This window comes from Macrobrachium nipponense, chromosome 2 (assembly GCF_015104395.2).
Source record: "Macrobrachium nipponense isolate FS-2020 chromosome 2, ASM1510439v2, whole genome shotgun sequence".
NCBI classification, from domain to species: Eukaryota; Metazoa; Arthropoda; class Malacostraca; order Decapoda; family Palaemonidae; genus Macrobrachium; species Macrobrachium nipponense.
Genome location: NC_087201.1, coordinates 23739397 through 23755636, shown reverse-complemented (window position 1 = coordinate 23755636; position 16240 = coordinate 23739397).

Below are 16240 nucleotides of genomic sequence, written 5' to 3'. Positions count from 1 at the left end.
CAGCAACGACTCCTCCTGCCTTCTGCTAGATCCTGCTGAAAAAATCATGAAAGGGATGATTTGCAAAGTCCCAAAATACATACCTATAGAACGAATCCTGCAGTTACCAAACATCTTGAGTGCAACAAGATGCACGGTTAAGAAGGACACGATGACGACAGAGGAAACCTTGAAGGTGGAAGCCACATTTAAAGGAAATATCCGTCCTTCCATCGATCTTGGAATCCTCGGCACCTATCGCACAGAAGCCTTTGTTCCCGAGCCGTTAAGGTGTTTCAAGTGCCAGAAGTACGGACACCACAAGAGAGAATGTACTTCCCACCACGTCTGCGGGATATGCAGCCAGAAACACGAGACTGAAGTATGCCTCCAGAAATTCAAAGCAAAGGGACACTAATGCCCGATGTCCCAACTGTCACCAGTCGCACCATGCATGGTTCAGGGGATGCCCTGTCAGACTGGAGAAGATCTGGAGGATAAAGGGCATAACCTTATGCAAATGCCCGAGTGAAACAGGACAATATTGTAGTAATTCCTTCATAGAAAAATTGTTTTCATCATTTTTTTTTTAAATCAACCGATGTGTATGATTTACGAACAAGAATCGCTGTAGGCGAAATGGGAATGTTCCAGTTTGAATATTGTAAGGTGAAGCTTGAACTAAGTCTTAATAACTGTGTAGATTATTAGTGGTAAATCCCTTCTATAAAAAGTAAGGCGTAATTAAGTAGTTCCCTTGGTTGGCGTCACCAAGCTGTGATCGGGGCTGCTCAAACCACCAAGCGGCACTCTTTTTCCAAGGCACGAGTCAGGTAAGGTGGATCACGAATCTCTCCTCTGTTTCAGGTCATTGTTGTAAGATATGTAAGTCAATCTTTATCGCTTTGCATTCATTTTAATGTGGGGCATTTTGTAACTGTATTGTAATGATGGAAATCATTCATTTAGCATTTATGACAGTACTCATGGAAATTGGTGGACTGGGAAACCGAATTGGTTTTCATCTTATCAAGATGTTAAGTTAGCCACTCGAAGTTGAGATTGTCTATGATCGAGTGTATGTACGTAAGTAGTAACTGTAACCAAGTGCGCAGTTGCAAAAGCTAAAATCTCTCTGTTCGAGACGAGTACGGCAAACGCTGAGGGGAAACGAATGTCTCTCCCCTTATATTCATTTGAAATGACGTATTTCTCCCTTGTAAAAGGTATGCACTTGTCGTAGTTTATAATGTATATGTTGCCATAACATTTGGTAGTGTTTCTTTATACTTTTACTTTGATATAACTGCCAATTGCCAAGAATTGTAATGGTACTGTTACGTAAGTTGCACCATGTTGAGTCTGCATGTTGTTGCAATTGTACCATCAATTAAATGTAGGCTAAGATGTGAATTAGTCTTCCATATGTTTATAAAAAATGTCAATTCTAGAGTAAATTCCACCCATGTTATGCATATAAAGTCAGGCTAACTGTGATGTGTAACAGTAAAGTTAGGCATGGTAGCATAGCCTAAAGGCCTAACGAATGCATGCTCTTTGGCACGAGATTGCCATCCTAAATGAACTGTTTGTATTACAGGGAACCAGTATAGGGGTCCTGTGTAAGAACCAGTATAGGGGTCCTGTGTAAGAACCAGTATAGGGATCGGTGTTGGTTCTAACTGGTATTGAAGGAGTACAGCTAGGAATAAGCTACTTTTACAATGTATCCACCTACTGTTAAGAAGAAATATTATATAACCCGGGAGCCAGCCTTTCCCTCAACCCTTATTACAACAATGAAGATCCCACCGCTGCCACCACATGTAATTGTATAAATCTCTCTTAATGTGATATCCTTATGACTCATGTATTTACTATACTGCATATGATTACAGTTAACTGATGTGTCAATTGTCCTGACTTGAGACATTCGGAGGCTACCATACATTTTAGGACAATTAACTCAGACTAGCCTATACAAAACACTTCAAACCATAGGCTAATATAAAGGTACCTCATAGGCCTAGGCTACTATACTTCTTGGCCTATCCTTAGCTGGAACCGGTACTTGACGTCGGAGACGGTCGAATCTGGTGTCATTGTTATGTCTGCTCTGTCTAATGTGACAAATGGGTTAATGTCTGAACTATTAGCCCTGTTAGGATTGGATGGTGTGGAAGTGACAGGTGTAGAGATTGATAAATTACTATTTCCTTTTCATGTCAATAAGCTGATCACACAACTGCTGCATTTGACAACCTTGAGTGTCCATGGCAGACAACAAATTATCATAAAAGTCTTCTCTCTCTATATCACCCTCCATTTTGCAGGCTATGTTATACAAGGAACACAGGTAAAATAATCAACATAGGCTACAATACAATAGGCTAACAGTACCTAAGCAAGAGTGACATAGGCATACTCACAGGGTTAGGCTATAATACCTGAAAAATAAGTACAGAAATAAGGGTTTCATGACCAACTTTAGGACGTGAGGTTGGATATACCTATCTATAACAGATAAATACATCCTTCACCGCTCACCGTTCCCACACAATAACCCAGCTTCACTATTGACACACAATTTATCAAATAATAGTACACAGCCAGTAATACCCAGTAATCCATTTCAGGGAAGTAACACAGTCAATAACCCCTTCGTTCCAGTAGGTAACCTGAATAACCCTATTGATAATCATTCTAAGGGGATTTGTATTGAAACCTAAGGATATTTTTTGATGTTGAAATTGTCAGAATTCTACAAGGTGTTTGGAAAACTGATAACTAAGACTTGCTGAATTTTTTAGGTCAAAGGTATAACTTCTGTGTTTCTGCAGATGCTGATATAATCCAAAGTAGCACTTACAGAGTGGAACAAGAAATTGCAACTCTATTAACTGCTGAAATGTAAAAAAGGGGAAATAACATATCTTGGAGTCAGTTTAAGGACATACTGAATCATCCACTTTGCTTGTTCAGCCAATATTACGCAGGCTTGGCAGGAAATTGAGATGGAACGTTACAGTATAGACGAAGCCCCTAGAGCATTTGTTAACAGAATGAAATGTAAATTCGTCTGCTTTTGAAATGAAATTCCTAAGGATTCCCTTCCCAAAGCTGAACAGTCTTGTGAAAAAGAAACTGTATAGAGGCTTAGCAGTACATCCCAGGAAAGACTCAAGGATTTCCTGGATGATAGGATACCCTTAGAAAAGATTCATTGAATTTGTGGAATATGAGTATCATCTAGCTACCATAAGTGGGGATGTTACCCAACGTAAAGTTTTCCTGTTAATAATTGCAATTCCCAACCACAGCCTGTAGTAAATAGTAATGCAAATACAACCACAGAATTGCAAGATCTGAAGAAGCAAATTAGTGATTTTGTCTAAACAAATTAAAGAAGTTAGTAGGAATAAAAAAGAAACAATCAGTACTGTACGTAGTTGCACCATGTTGAGTCTGCATGTTGTTGCAATTGTACCATCAATTAAAGTTAGGCTAAGATGTGAATTAGTCTTCCATATGTTTATAAAAATGTCAATTCTAGAGTAAATTCCACCCATGTTATGCATATAAAGTCAGGCTAACTGTGATGTGTAACAGTAAAGTTAGGCATGGGTAGCATAGCCTAAAGGCCTAATATTTTTCTCACAAACAATCGTTTACACCAACATTCAGGTTCATTCACTCAATAACCAAGAGCAGGAAAACTTTCCTTTGAAGATAATATACCTCTTAAAGCATCCTAATGACTAACTTACACATCAGTCACATAACTTGAGCAACCTCACCAGTCTGTAAAGCTTTTGACGGGTAGCTCTTCATACAAAACTCAACTAAGTTCAACAAACTCAATGAGTATAAGTTTCACTGTACACAAAACAGGTGTGTCATCATCAGATCCATAATCTATGAAGATAACATATACATACAAGAATATATACTTGGAAATGGACATAATGGTTATACCCTAATGAGGAGTGACTAATCTTTAACGCGAAATTTAGATCCTCTAACATAAGTGTTTAACTTGGTAAAGTTATTAGGATGGTTAGGTAGAAACGCGCCTTAAGGGTGGCGTCCCACAACTTGCTCTGTACGTCTGTTAGCAGACCTTAATGATTAAAAGTCCAGTTTATATCTGGTTGAGAGATGAGCAGTCATGTCTCTGGTTGAGAGATAGAAAGTATTTACTGTGTGCAGGACCTGTGTTGTTGTTGTCAGATTTATTATCTACCCAAATATTATAATTAAGGGATTGGTTGTCCTTGATAAATGAAAACCAATTTCCGTAGGGGTAAAGTGATGTAATGATGGAAATCATTCATTTAGCATTTATGACAGTACTCATGGAAATTGGTGGACTGGGAAACCGAATTGGTTTTCATCTTATCAAGATGTTAAGTTAGCCACTCGAAGTTGAGATTGTCTATGATCGAGTGTATTGTACGTAAGTACGTAACTGTAACCAAGTGCGCAGTTGCAAAAGACTAAAATCTCCCTCTGTTCGAGACGAGTACGGCGAACGCTGATGGGGAAACGAATGTCTCTCCCCTTATATTCATTTGAAATGACGTATTTCTCCCTTGTAAAGGTATGCACTTGTCGTAGTTTATAATGTATTATGTTGCCATACATTTGGTAGTGTTTTCTTTATACTTTTACTTTGATATAACTGCCAATTGCAAGAATTGTAATGGTACTGTTACGTAAGTTGCACCATGTTGAGTCTGCATGTTGTTGCAATTGTACCATCATTAAATGTGGCTAAGATGTGAATTAGTCTTCCATATGTTTATAAAAATGTCAATTCTAGAGTAAATTCCACCCATGTTATGCATATAAAGTCAGGCTAACTGTGATGTGTAACAGTAAAGTTAGGCATGGGTAGCATAGCCTAAAGGCCTAACGAATGCATGCTCTTTGGCACGAGATTGCCATCCTAAATGAAACTGTTTTGGTATTACAGGGAACCAGTATAGGGGTCCTGTGTAAGAACCAGTATAGGGGTCCTGTGTAAGAACCAGTATAGGGATCGGTGTTGGTTCTAACTGGTATTGAAGGAGTACAGCTAGGAATAAGCTACTTTTACAATGTATCCACCTACTGTTAAGAAGAAATATTATATAAAAAAAAAAAACCCGGGAGCCAGCCTTTCCCTCAACCCTTATTACAACAATGAAGATTCGACCGTCTCCGACGTCAAGTACCGGTTCCAGCTAAGGATAGGCCAAGAAGTATAGTAGCCTAGGCCTATGAGGTACCTTTATATTAGCCTATGGTTTGAAGTGTTTTGTATAGGCTAGTCTGAGTAATTGTCCTAAAATGTATGGTAGCCTCCGAATGTCTAAGTCCAGGACCCAATTGACACATCAGTACTGGGGGGGTAATACATATGCCAGTTCTAGTTAAATACATGAGTCCATAAGGATATCACATTAAGAGAGATTTATACAATTACAGTATTGTGTGATCAGTGTAATTGTCGGGGAGTGTAAGACACTCGATATGTGTATTTTGAGGCTCTGTTTTTTTTGTAGAATCATATTGATCAGTTTTCAATATTTGAATGATAACCATGTTCATTTGTTGACTTTTGCGTGTCGTCACCCAATAGTTGATGTTCAGGAATTGTTATATTTTTGTAATGAATTTGTAAAACCCACTTGTTATCTCTATCCTATGTCTTCTGTAACAACGGCTAAGTCCTAGGATGTTGTTATCATAATCTTTATTAAGATCGGAGCACGAACTGTCCCACGTGATTAAATTCCCAACAGCATATATAGAGAGACATATATAAGTGCATAGTACAATACACGGCATTAGCGAGACGTGGCTGATAAATTTTAAGAGAAAGAAAAGGTATCTTCAGGAATTGGACTGTTACCAAAATGCCGAGTTTATGACACTTAATATGACGTTGCAAACTTCAAACCAGCCTATAATATGCCTCTATTATTATCATCGGAGGTGCTTACAGTTTTAGTTGCCCCACGGGTTTCGTCTGCTAGGAAATCAGCGGAGCAATACAAACAAGATGGCGGACGGTTTGTTTTGGCGCAAGGTTTGAAAACATGCGTATTGTCAGAAAACCCTAAAACCTATAAAAACGGTAATGGGGGACCCTTTTGGGAAGCGGGGTTTTTGGGTGGGGGGAGAACACACGAGTTTTGGTTAAAAGTTAATGAAAACGGTAAGGAGGACCTATTGGGAAACCGGGGTTTATGGGTGTGGGGAGACACAGACGACGACAATGAACACGAAAAATCACGAAACCCTAGCAGACGAAACGCGTGGGCAACTGAACTGTAGGAGCTCGCGTACCAACTAAAATGTAAGAGATCCCGTTCCCCGTTGTGTTAGGCTAACCAAACGACGACAATGACAAGAAAAAACCACGAAACCCATAGCAGACGAAACCAGTGGCCAACTAAAAAACTGTAACTAAACTGTAGGAGCTCCCGGCCTAGGCTACTAAACTGTCCCCCTACTCAACATTCGTAAGACCTTCGAACATATGGGCTATTAGCCTAATAGAACGTTCATGCATTGAAATGCGGTACCTGGCCAACCTGAAGTGATCGTAACCAAACGAACCAACCTAACCAAACTTAGGCCGCGTGCCCTTACCTGGCCGGGGGGACCCCCCAGTATAGTATATTAACAGTGATTGCTACCTAACCAAAGGAACCAACCTGACCAAAGTTAGTCTCCACGTCCTTACCTGGCCGGCCTGGACCCCCCAGTATAGTATATTAACAGTGATTGCGACCTAACCAAAGGAACCAACCTAACCAAACTTAGTCTGCATGTCCTTACCTGGCCGGGGGGCTTTGCCCCCCTGGACCCCCCTTGTGAGTATGGTTAACAGTTTTTAATACCTAAAACAATAAAACTTGTCCTTACGGATGGCTTGGCACCTGTATGTCCTTACTGATATCTAAACAAAGTTAATATTTCCGAGAATACATTGGTTAAAGTCAAGGCCACGTTGTTTGCTCGAACACGTGGACTGCTAGGAAACGTGAATGTTCGGATGTGTTGAGCGGCCCTGACTTTAAGCTAGGCAGGAAATACAATGGCGTGCTTGTATTACGGCAAAAATAAATGAAACCATAAAGTAGCATTTACATTGATAAGCTTACCTTGGAGATGTTGCAAGTCGTCAAATGATTGGCCACTTCCCCCCCCCCCCCCCCCCACAGAAAATATAGAACTTAATAAAGAAAATTGGAGTCGTTCAAATCTTCGGGGTTACAGGATTTTTTTTTCTTTCTTGGCGCGGGACGGTTGTTTTCCGAAAACTTTCCCTGTTTTCAAAAGTCCGACGGTGCCCTCATTACAGTCCTTACAAAACAACGCCACTAAAATAAAAATCACCCAGTAGGCCTGTTTTTCATTAAATAAAATAATGAGCAATCGTTTCATTGCGACACAAAAGATGTAGATGTCTTTCAGAGTGACGGGAATGGCGCAGCGAAATCCACTTGTGAGGGACATGAAAAATTATCGGCAGAAGAAGACATGGTAATTATGATCGTAGCACTGTACAAGCTGAGAACAGGAACAGACTGAGGGCGAAGGGTCGGCAGGTCGGGGCAAGGTCCGTTCCAGTACTAGTTATCTTGGCGGACGATTAAGGGCCAAGTAGACGGAAAATAAAATATCGAAGAATGTAAAAAAAATGAAGGTCCTACAGATTAGTTGGCCAAGGATAAAAATATCAAAGAATGTAAAAAAAAAAAAATATGTATCTCCTACAGATTAGCTGGGCAAGGCTAAAAAATTTAGATTAATGTAAAAAAAAAAAAAAAAATGGGAGCTCCTACACATTAGTTGAGCAAGGGTAAAAATATCGAATAATGTAAAACAAAAGTGGAGCTCCTACAGATTTGTTGGGCAAGGGTAAAATATCGAATAATTTAAAAATATCGAATAACGTAAAATAAAGTGGAGCTCCTAAAGATTAGTTGGGCAAGGGACTAATACCAACAGGATGGCTGCCAGGACGTCTGCGAGAACTACTTACCTTGGCGGAGTGATTTTGAGTGCTTACCTGGAAAAATGGTGTTACGCGGCCGGGCAAAAACTAAACTGTAAATCAACCCTTATCATCACACTGTTAAAGCAGTGACAGTATTCAATTACTTTTTAGTATTCGTGTCTTAAGAGTAATTAACCCTCTTACGCCGATTGGACGTATTAAACGTCGAGTCAAAATGTCTCCCGTATGCCGATTGGACGTATAACATACGTCGCTCAAAAAAGTTTTTTAAAAATTCGCGGAAAAATACTTATAGGCCTACCAGCCGAAACTTTTGTATCACGCGCCTTGGGGATGCTGGGAGTTCACGGATCAAGGCGTTGTTTTGTTTACAATCGCTACGCAGGCGCGCAAGCGCGAATTTCTTTCTTATCGCACTAAAAAGTATCAGTGACACATCTCGGAAATTATTTCGTCACTTGACATAATTATTGCACCGTTTTAAATTATCTTACATGAAGTATTATATGAAAATGTGCGCAATTTCATGCACAATACAACTAAAAAATACTCATGATTGTAGCTTTTATCAATTTTGAAATATTTTTCATATAAATAACGATAAGTGCAAAAATTTCAACCTTCGGTCAACTTTGACTCTACAGAAATGGTCGAGAAACGCAATTGTAAGCTAAAATTCTTATATTATAGTAATATTCAATCATTTGCCTTCATTTTGCAACAAATTGGACGTCTCTAGCACAATATTCCGATTTATGGTGAATTTATGAAAAAACTTTTTCCTTACGTTCGTGCGATAACTCTTCAGATAAATTTTTTCGTGCGAAATGTTGTCCTAATGTTTGCACCCTTTAAATCTTGCCGTTTACATAAAGTTTTATAATATGGAAATGTGCGCAATTTCATGCACAATACAACAAAAAACAACATGGGTGTAGCTTTTATCAGTTTTTGAAATATTTTCATATAAATAACGTTAAGTGCAAAAAGTTTCAACTTTCGGTCAGCTTTGACTCTACCGAAATGGTCGAAAAACGCAATTGTAAGCTAAAACTCTTATATTCTAGCAATATTCAATCATTTTACCTTCATTTTGCAACGACTTGGAAGTCTCTAGCACAATATTTGATTTATGGTGAATTTATGAAAAAAAAAAAATTACGTTCGCGCGGTAACTCTTCCGAAAAAATCAGAATTTTTTTGTTTTTTTGTGCGATTGTTCGAAATGTTTGCACCATTTAAAATTAGCTGTTTCATAAAGTTATATATAGAAAATGTGCGCAATTTCATGTAGATACAACTAAAAAATGCCCATTGAAGGTTGTAGCTCTTTTTTCGAAATATTTGCATATAAATCACGATAAATAGAAAAAAAACCACGTTGCGGTCAAATTTGACTCTACCGAAATAGTTGAAAAACGCAATTGTAAGCTAAAACTCTTACGCCTAGTAATATTCCGTAATGTTTCTTCATTTTGAAACAAATTTGAAGTCTCTAAACAATATTGTGATTTATGGTGAATTTTTGAAAAATATATTTACCTTCACTCCGCGCCGCCGATTCGCGGCCGCAAGTCTCCGAAATACGTACATGGCATTATCCTAATATTTGCTCCTTTCATATTAGCCTTTTTATAGAGTTTCATATATCAAAATGTGCGCAAATTCATGAAGAATACAATAAAAAATAATTGAAGGTTGTAGCTTTTTTCCATCTTCGGAAATATGTGCATATGAAAAAATATATATATTAAAATTTTGACATTCGGTCAAATTTAACTCGTCCGAAATGGTCGAAATCTGCAATTCTAATCTAAAACTCTTACAGTATCGTAATATCCAATCATTTGTCTTAATTTGAAACAAATTGGAAGTCTCTAGAACATTATTTAGAATTACGGTGAATTTTGAAAAAAATATTTTTTTGCGTCCGCGCGTTACGAATTCGTACATCATTTTGTGATAATATTTTTCCGGTGTTACTTTTATTGTTTTACAATGTATTATATATCAAAATGATCGCAATTTAGTGTACAATACAACGCAAAAAAAATAAAGTAACTGGTTAGCTTTGACCGTTTCTGCACAGCGTGATTTGAATACAATTATGTATGAAGTTTTTTTTTTTTCGCTCACCATATATCGCATTATTTACATATGATAATGATATTATTTTTCATTTCTGATGGTTGCATTCTAAAACTTCAGGCAATGACAAAAAAAGGAGCCAAAATGAACTCTTAATCTTCAAAAGTACGCGCGCTGTAATTTTTTGAAAAAAAAAAATTATTTTTTCCACTTCCGCGCTCACTCCAAACCAGGCCCGGCATACGGGAGACGTTTTGATTTTTAGGGCTCCGGCTTAAGAGGGTTAACCGATATACCCAGTTTCGTGAGAGTTATCGATTCAGCAATCACTGATTAATGATTTTGTCTTAAGGTGGCCTCACACTAGGCCTTCTTTTTCTCCAGCAGCGAGCCGTTGCTGCCGAAAATGGAAAACCGGGAGGATGGGAAGCAGCAAGCACGAACCGCAAGCGACCGCATAGTGTAAACAAACAAGATGGCTGCTGCTGATAGGGCGTACGCTCAGACCTTTGGCTTCCCTTCCCCTAAGCCACTCTCGAACCAACAAACGTTTTTTGTTACTCTTGCTTGCATTCACATAAGATTCCAAGAAAACACATCACTGCAGCACATCTTGCCCCAGTCCAACAAGTTCTGGGCACCATGAAGATATCAGCTGATAAGTTTTGGCTCATGAGCATTAGCTGGATGCTGGCCAAAACTGCGAGCAACACGAGCTTTAAAGTGGCTGACACTTCAAAGATGAGTATTTTGGAACAAATCTTTCTAGGTGGCTGACAGTCAGATATATAGGAACCATATAGAGTCCTACCTATATTTATTTTATTAGCACCCAGTATAAACATTTTTTATATTAAATTCGGCTAAACTTGAAAGGTATCTTCAAAACTTTGGTATTTTCTTTAAATGTATTCTTGTAATTATCCATTTTATTATTATAAAACGAAAGACTTACAACATTATATTTAAGAAAGTGACAAAAAGGATCGTTCCTTGTTCCTCCTCTTAAGCGGTCACACCACAAACACAGTTGCGGGCATTAACACTATTCTCTTGACTCGTGTACTGTTACTTAATACTTTACTCCTCCAAGGAGTTGGTACTTTTGTTTCATCTATTTCTATTATCTGTGCTGTTCCTTATTCTTGCCCATGTTCCAATGCATTTTCTGTGGTTATTCAACAACGTTATTTTATTTTGTTTGATTATTTTCAGCAATAGTTCTCCTCCTTTAGTCACTTCCTCAATATTCTTGGAGATTGACTTTTCTTCTTTTGCAGTTAAAGCCCCAGAGGATCATTACTTTCTTCTTGTTTCCCTCTGTTTTATTTATTTCCTTGTCTCTTGATGATCGAGTAAATAATTATGAGCTGGTCATTTTCATGCTTATTTTCCTGTAGGGCATAAATGACCTCATGACCTTATCTTGTTTGTGCCGTTGTTGATGTTGACCCAGATAGATACATGAGTTATATTTTCTCTCTTAGTTATTACGATAACTTTACCACAAATTATGATATTTCTAAGTGTTAAGGACATGGCTGCTTTTACCTAGGAAAGTACATTTAATGAAGAAGTCGTGAAAAAATATGAGCACTATTTTTCCATGACCAATTTCTGCCTGTCCCACATATTCAAGAAGTTCCACATATACCGATTGGCCGCAAGAACGAGATGGTTCTTGGTGAAGTTTCGTTATTCTCATGAAATTTATTATTTTGTTGATTTTGAAGCACACCAAGAGTCCACTTGGATGTTGATTTGTGTTCATTTCGTCACCATAGAAGAAAATGTCATCAGCAACCTTTTCAAAATTACGATAAAAAAAACTAGCTCATCACCCCACGACCCCTTATCAAAGCCCGAGCACTCTCTTCAGTCTTAGGTACCAATCAAGTAAGACGTGGGTTGGGGAGCTCCAGTTTAACTGCTGTTCTGTGTTCCCACTTGGGAGGTGTGAGTGACATGCAATTATGTAAGTAAGCTGTGATAACCTTTGCCATCATTGGCCCAAAGTATAGAATAACGCTTGCTGTGACAGTGGAGTGGCTCAAAATCACACTTGTGTATACTTTTGTTCGGAGATAGCAAATTTTTGCGAGTTTTTCGAGAATCTCGTGGGCCCGTGTCCATGCTTCTTATTGTTGTAACGTAAGGGCACTTAAGGGTGTAAATATGAGTATATAATTTATTTTTATGATAAAATTGTAAAACCCAGACGTGTTTTTAGCATAGAGGGTTTATATAGTTACCAACTCTATACCAGTACTACAGAGTTCAGTGGTCTTCCACCAGGGCGGCGCTGCAAATCCTTGCGGCCGTTTTTTTAAAGATCTGGATAACTTGCAAATTGAAACAGGGGATTAGTCGCAAATGGGAATTTTTTTATTTTATTGTTAATATCTAATGAGTAAGTGTTGAGGGAATTTTTATGGTTTAGTGAGTAAGTGTTTACTGAGTATTTGATGAGTGGATGGTCATTCACTGTTTAGTGTTTAATGAGTGTTTAGGGGTTTAATGAGCATTTAGGGATCAGTGAGCATTTAGCATTTAATGAGTGTTTAGGGTTTAGTGAGTGTTTAGTGTATAGTGAGTACTTAATGAGTGCTTAGTATATAGTGAGTGCTTAGCAATTTAGTGCTTAATTAATGTTTAGATTTAAGTGAATGTTTACTGAGTGTTTAAGATATGGTGTGTTTAGTGACATGAGTGTTTAGTGTATAGTGATTATTTAGTGAGTAGAGTTTACAAGTGTTAAGTGAGCGTTTAGTGTATAGTGAGTGACTGGTGAGTGTTGAGTACTGAGTGTGAGTGTATGTTGAGTGAGAGCGTTTAGTGAGTGTGAGTGTAAATCAAGTGTGTTTAGTGAGTGTAAATGTATTATGAATACTGGTGTTTAGTAGTTATACATTACTGTCTAGTTAGTACTTAGTGACTGTATGCAAAGAAATTCCTGTCATTTAGGCCTTGACCACAATGGTTCGAGTGCTTAGGCCAACCTATTTTTGTAAGGTAATTTTTCTCTTTGAAATTTGGTAAAGTAATAATGATAATAATGCTAACAATAATAATAACAGCAACACTAATAATAACAGTAATAATAATAGTAAAAATAATAATAATAAAAGTAATAATAATAATAAGGTAATAATAAAAGTAAAAAGATAAAAATAACTGTAGTAAAAATAACAATAATAGTAATAAAGTATAGTATTATAAGCTGGACCAAGACCTTTCAATATGGCCACCTAAAGTCACTCTCGACAGGGAGATTGCCACTCGATTGATGCTCTATGGTTTTTAGTCAAGTTGGCCTTGTGCACGGGATGGAGCCTATCACCTAAGGTGGGACTATCAGCAACTTTACAATAGGCACGAACCTTTAAGTCAGTCACAATATAATTTGAGACATTTTTGTTCCTTCAAGCAACCAGATAGTCGTAAGGATCCAGTCACTAAGCAACAGCAGCTTCATTATTCTAATTGTAAGTCACTCACAGCTGCACTTGAACCTCTCGCAAAACAAGGGAGTGGTAGTCAGGAGTTACTGCAGGCTAGGTGCTCTGAAACAAAGCCTAGTTCGTTTTGTTGCCCATATTATGGGCTGTTATGAATCAAGAGCCTGTGCCAGTGCAAGGCTAGCTCAGTTGTTTAGACCCTCATGCACGAGGCCTATTTGTTTAGATTGATCTACAGTGAGCGGCCCCAACAAGATGGTTCAATCGTTGAATTTGATTTGATTTAACGGAAAGAAAGATGCATCATTTCCCTTTCCCTTGCTAGTTTGGAACCAGTCTTTCCACGTACAGTAGTGTTACTTTAAGTTCCAACGTACTTAAAATGGCGGCCGCAATTGAGACACAAATTGAGTCCATTGTAGTCCTCCTGACCGCTACTATAAGTTGCGACCAAAGGAATTTTCTTGATTCATTGAATGAGAACGTGTATCAAAATTTGCTAGAATGCATTCAAGCTGATGAACAGCAACTTAGATCATTGTATCTAAATCAAACAGTTGAACTGGAGCTCGCCGTAGGAACTAATTATTACTAAGCTGTATCGGCACTTTGACAAGCATATCGCAGCCTAAAACCCGTCTCCCTCGATTGAAGAGCTCCCACTGCCCACATTCAAAGGTGAAAATGTGATATAGCCACCTTCAAGGAGCTATTTAATGCACACATTCATCAATGTTTGTTTGTTTGTATGTATGGTATTTTTATGTTGCATGGAACCAGTGGTTATTCAGCAACAGGACCAACGGCTTTACGTGACTTCCCAACCACGTCAAGAGTGAACTTCTTTCACCAGAAATACACATCTCTAACCCCTCAGAGGAATGCCCAATAAATGAACTCATGGCCACCGAGGTGGTACACCAACACCATACCGACCACGCCACTGAGATGTTATGTTCATCAACATGCCGATTTAGATGATGTAGCCAAATACACATATTTGATTGGATCTCTTGAAAGGGAGCCGTTCAAGGTAATTCAGGCCTTGAGCTTAATTGCTGCCAATTATAGCGTAGCCATAGACCTGTTAGACAAGTACTATGGGGACCAGCATTAGACACTGGTAATTTTATATCAGCAACTGGCCGACATCTTTGTGCCCAAGTGTAATTGTATTGATCTTAAGAATTTTTGTATCGACCTTACCGTGCTCATTGAGCAAATTAAACACCTCAGTGGATCCTTGTTGGATCAAGGTGTGCTACTGAGCCTTATCAGCCAAAAGCTACCTCAGGGTCAAGTTTATCAAAGAGTAGTTGCTATCTTTGTAAGTGTGACTTTCCCTTAGATGAGCTGTTAGAGACATTAGATTTCCTCTTACGTAGCATGGAAGACAATTCTTTGCAGCGGGGAGAAGACTTGTCGCCAACCGAGTAAAAAGGGGGTGGAAGCCAACGAACCTTATACGACGTCGTGTCCGTTCTTTACTGGTAACCACGCTGCCTTCAGTTATTCAAAATATCCAACTGTAGTGGCTAAGAAACACCAATTAATCCTAACTAAAAAGTGCTTTATTTGTTTTGCCTCTGATCAAGGCAGTAAATAATGTAGTACATAGTAAAAGAAATTGTAAGTTGTGTGATGGACGCCATCACAGCTTCATCTTTTAAAGAGACAACCACCAATCTAGGTCCGTTGTGCCTACTACTCATCATCCAAGTTATCAATCCTCCTCTAAACCTTCTCTTTTAGTTTTGTAACCTGTGAAAAACCATGGGTCTAACCACAATGTAAACCAGAAAATTTAGCCAAAATAAAAAATAAAAGTCATGTGTAACTGCTGAAATGGTGAAGGATGAGCCTTTGACCAAACTGCCAGCTACGTAGTTACCCACAGATACTGCTACTGTATACGGTCAAGATCAACCTTTTTACACACGTGTGTTCCTTGACATGGATAGTCAATGCAGTATTATCTCTAGTTGGTTGTCAAAAAAGTTGCAACTTGCAGTAATCAAGCAAGTATCTTTGAATATTGCTCCTTTTGGTTCTCAGATTGTCCACGGAGATTTTGATGTCCCATTGTGTTGCATTCCCGTAGGGCTTAGAGTAATTCGATCTAAACTTGTTGTTCACAACAACGTTAACCCTGGATAGGTGCGATGGGTCGCACATGACCCGAGACGTATTTCGAAAAACGTTTTTTTCCCCATAAATTTTCGCCTGTGTCGAATTTGGTTGTGATCGACCTGCAGGCAGCCACTTGTCTACAAGCCACGATCATGTGTGGAGCTGCTTAGGTCTGCCTCAAGTGCTTCCCCTTTTTCTGAGAATCGCTCTGGTCAAGGTTGACCCTCATGCACCTTTAAGAGGTAGGTGATTGAAAGTCAAAGTTATTACATAACAATTTCTCAATGAACAGTGTGCATAGTCATGTGTCTTTGTTGTGTTAGAAAGTCTGGATGGATGGTGTACCTACGTCATGCGTGACCTTCGGAGTGCCTGAGATACCATATATTGCCATATGGTCCATTTACCTTTGAGTGCCAATTTCTGGTTTATTTGCAAAAAGCAAAGTTTTTAGGTAAACCTCATATATTGAACAGTATTCATGCCAATAGTGTTTTGTAATATTGGAATATGTCAGAGGATAATGTATCTATCAGAAGAATGCCTTTGTTCATGGCTGAAATGCCGTATA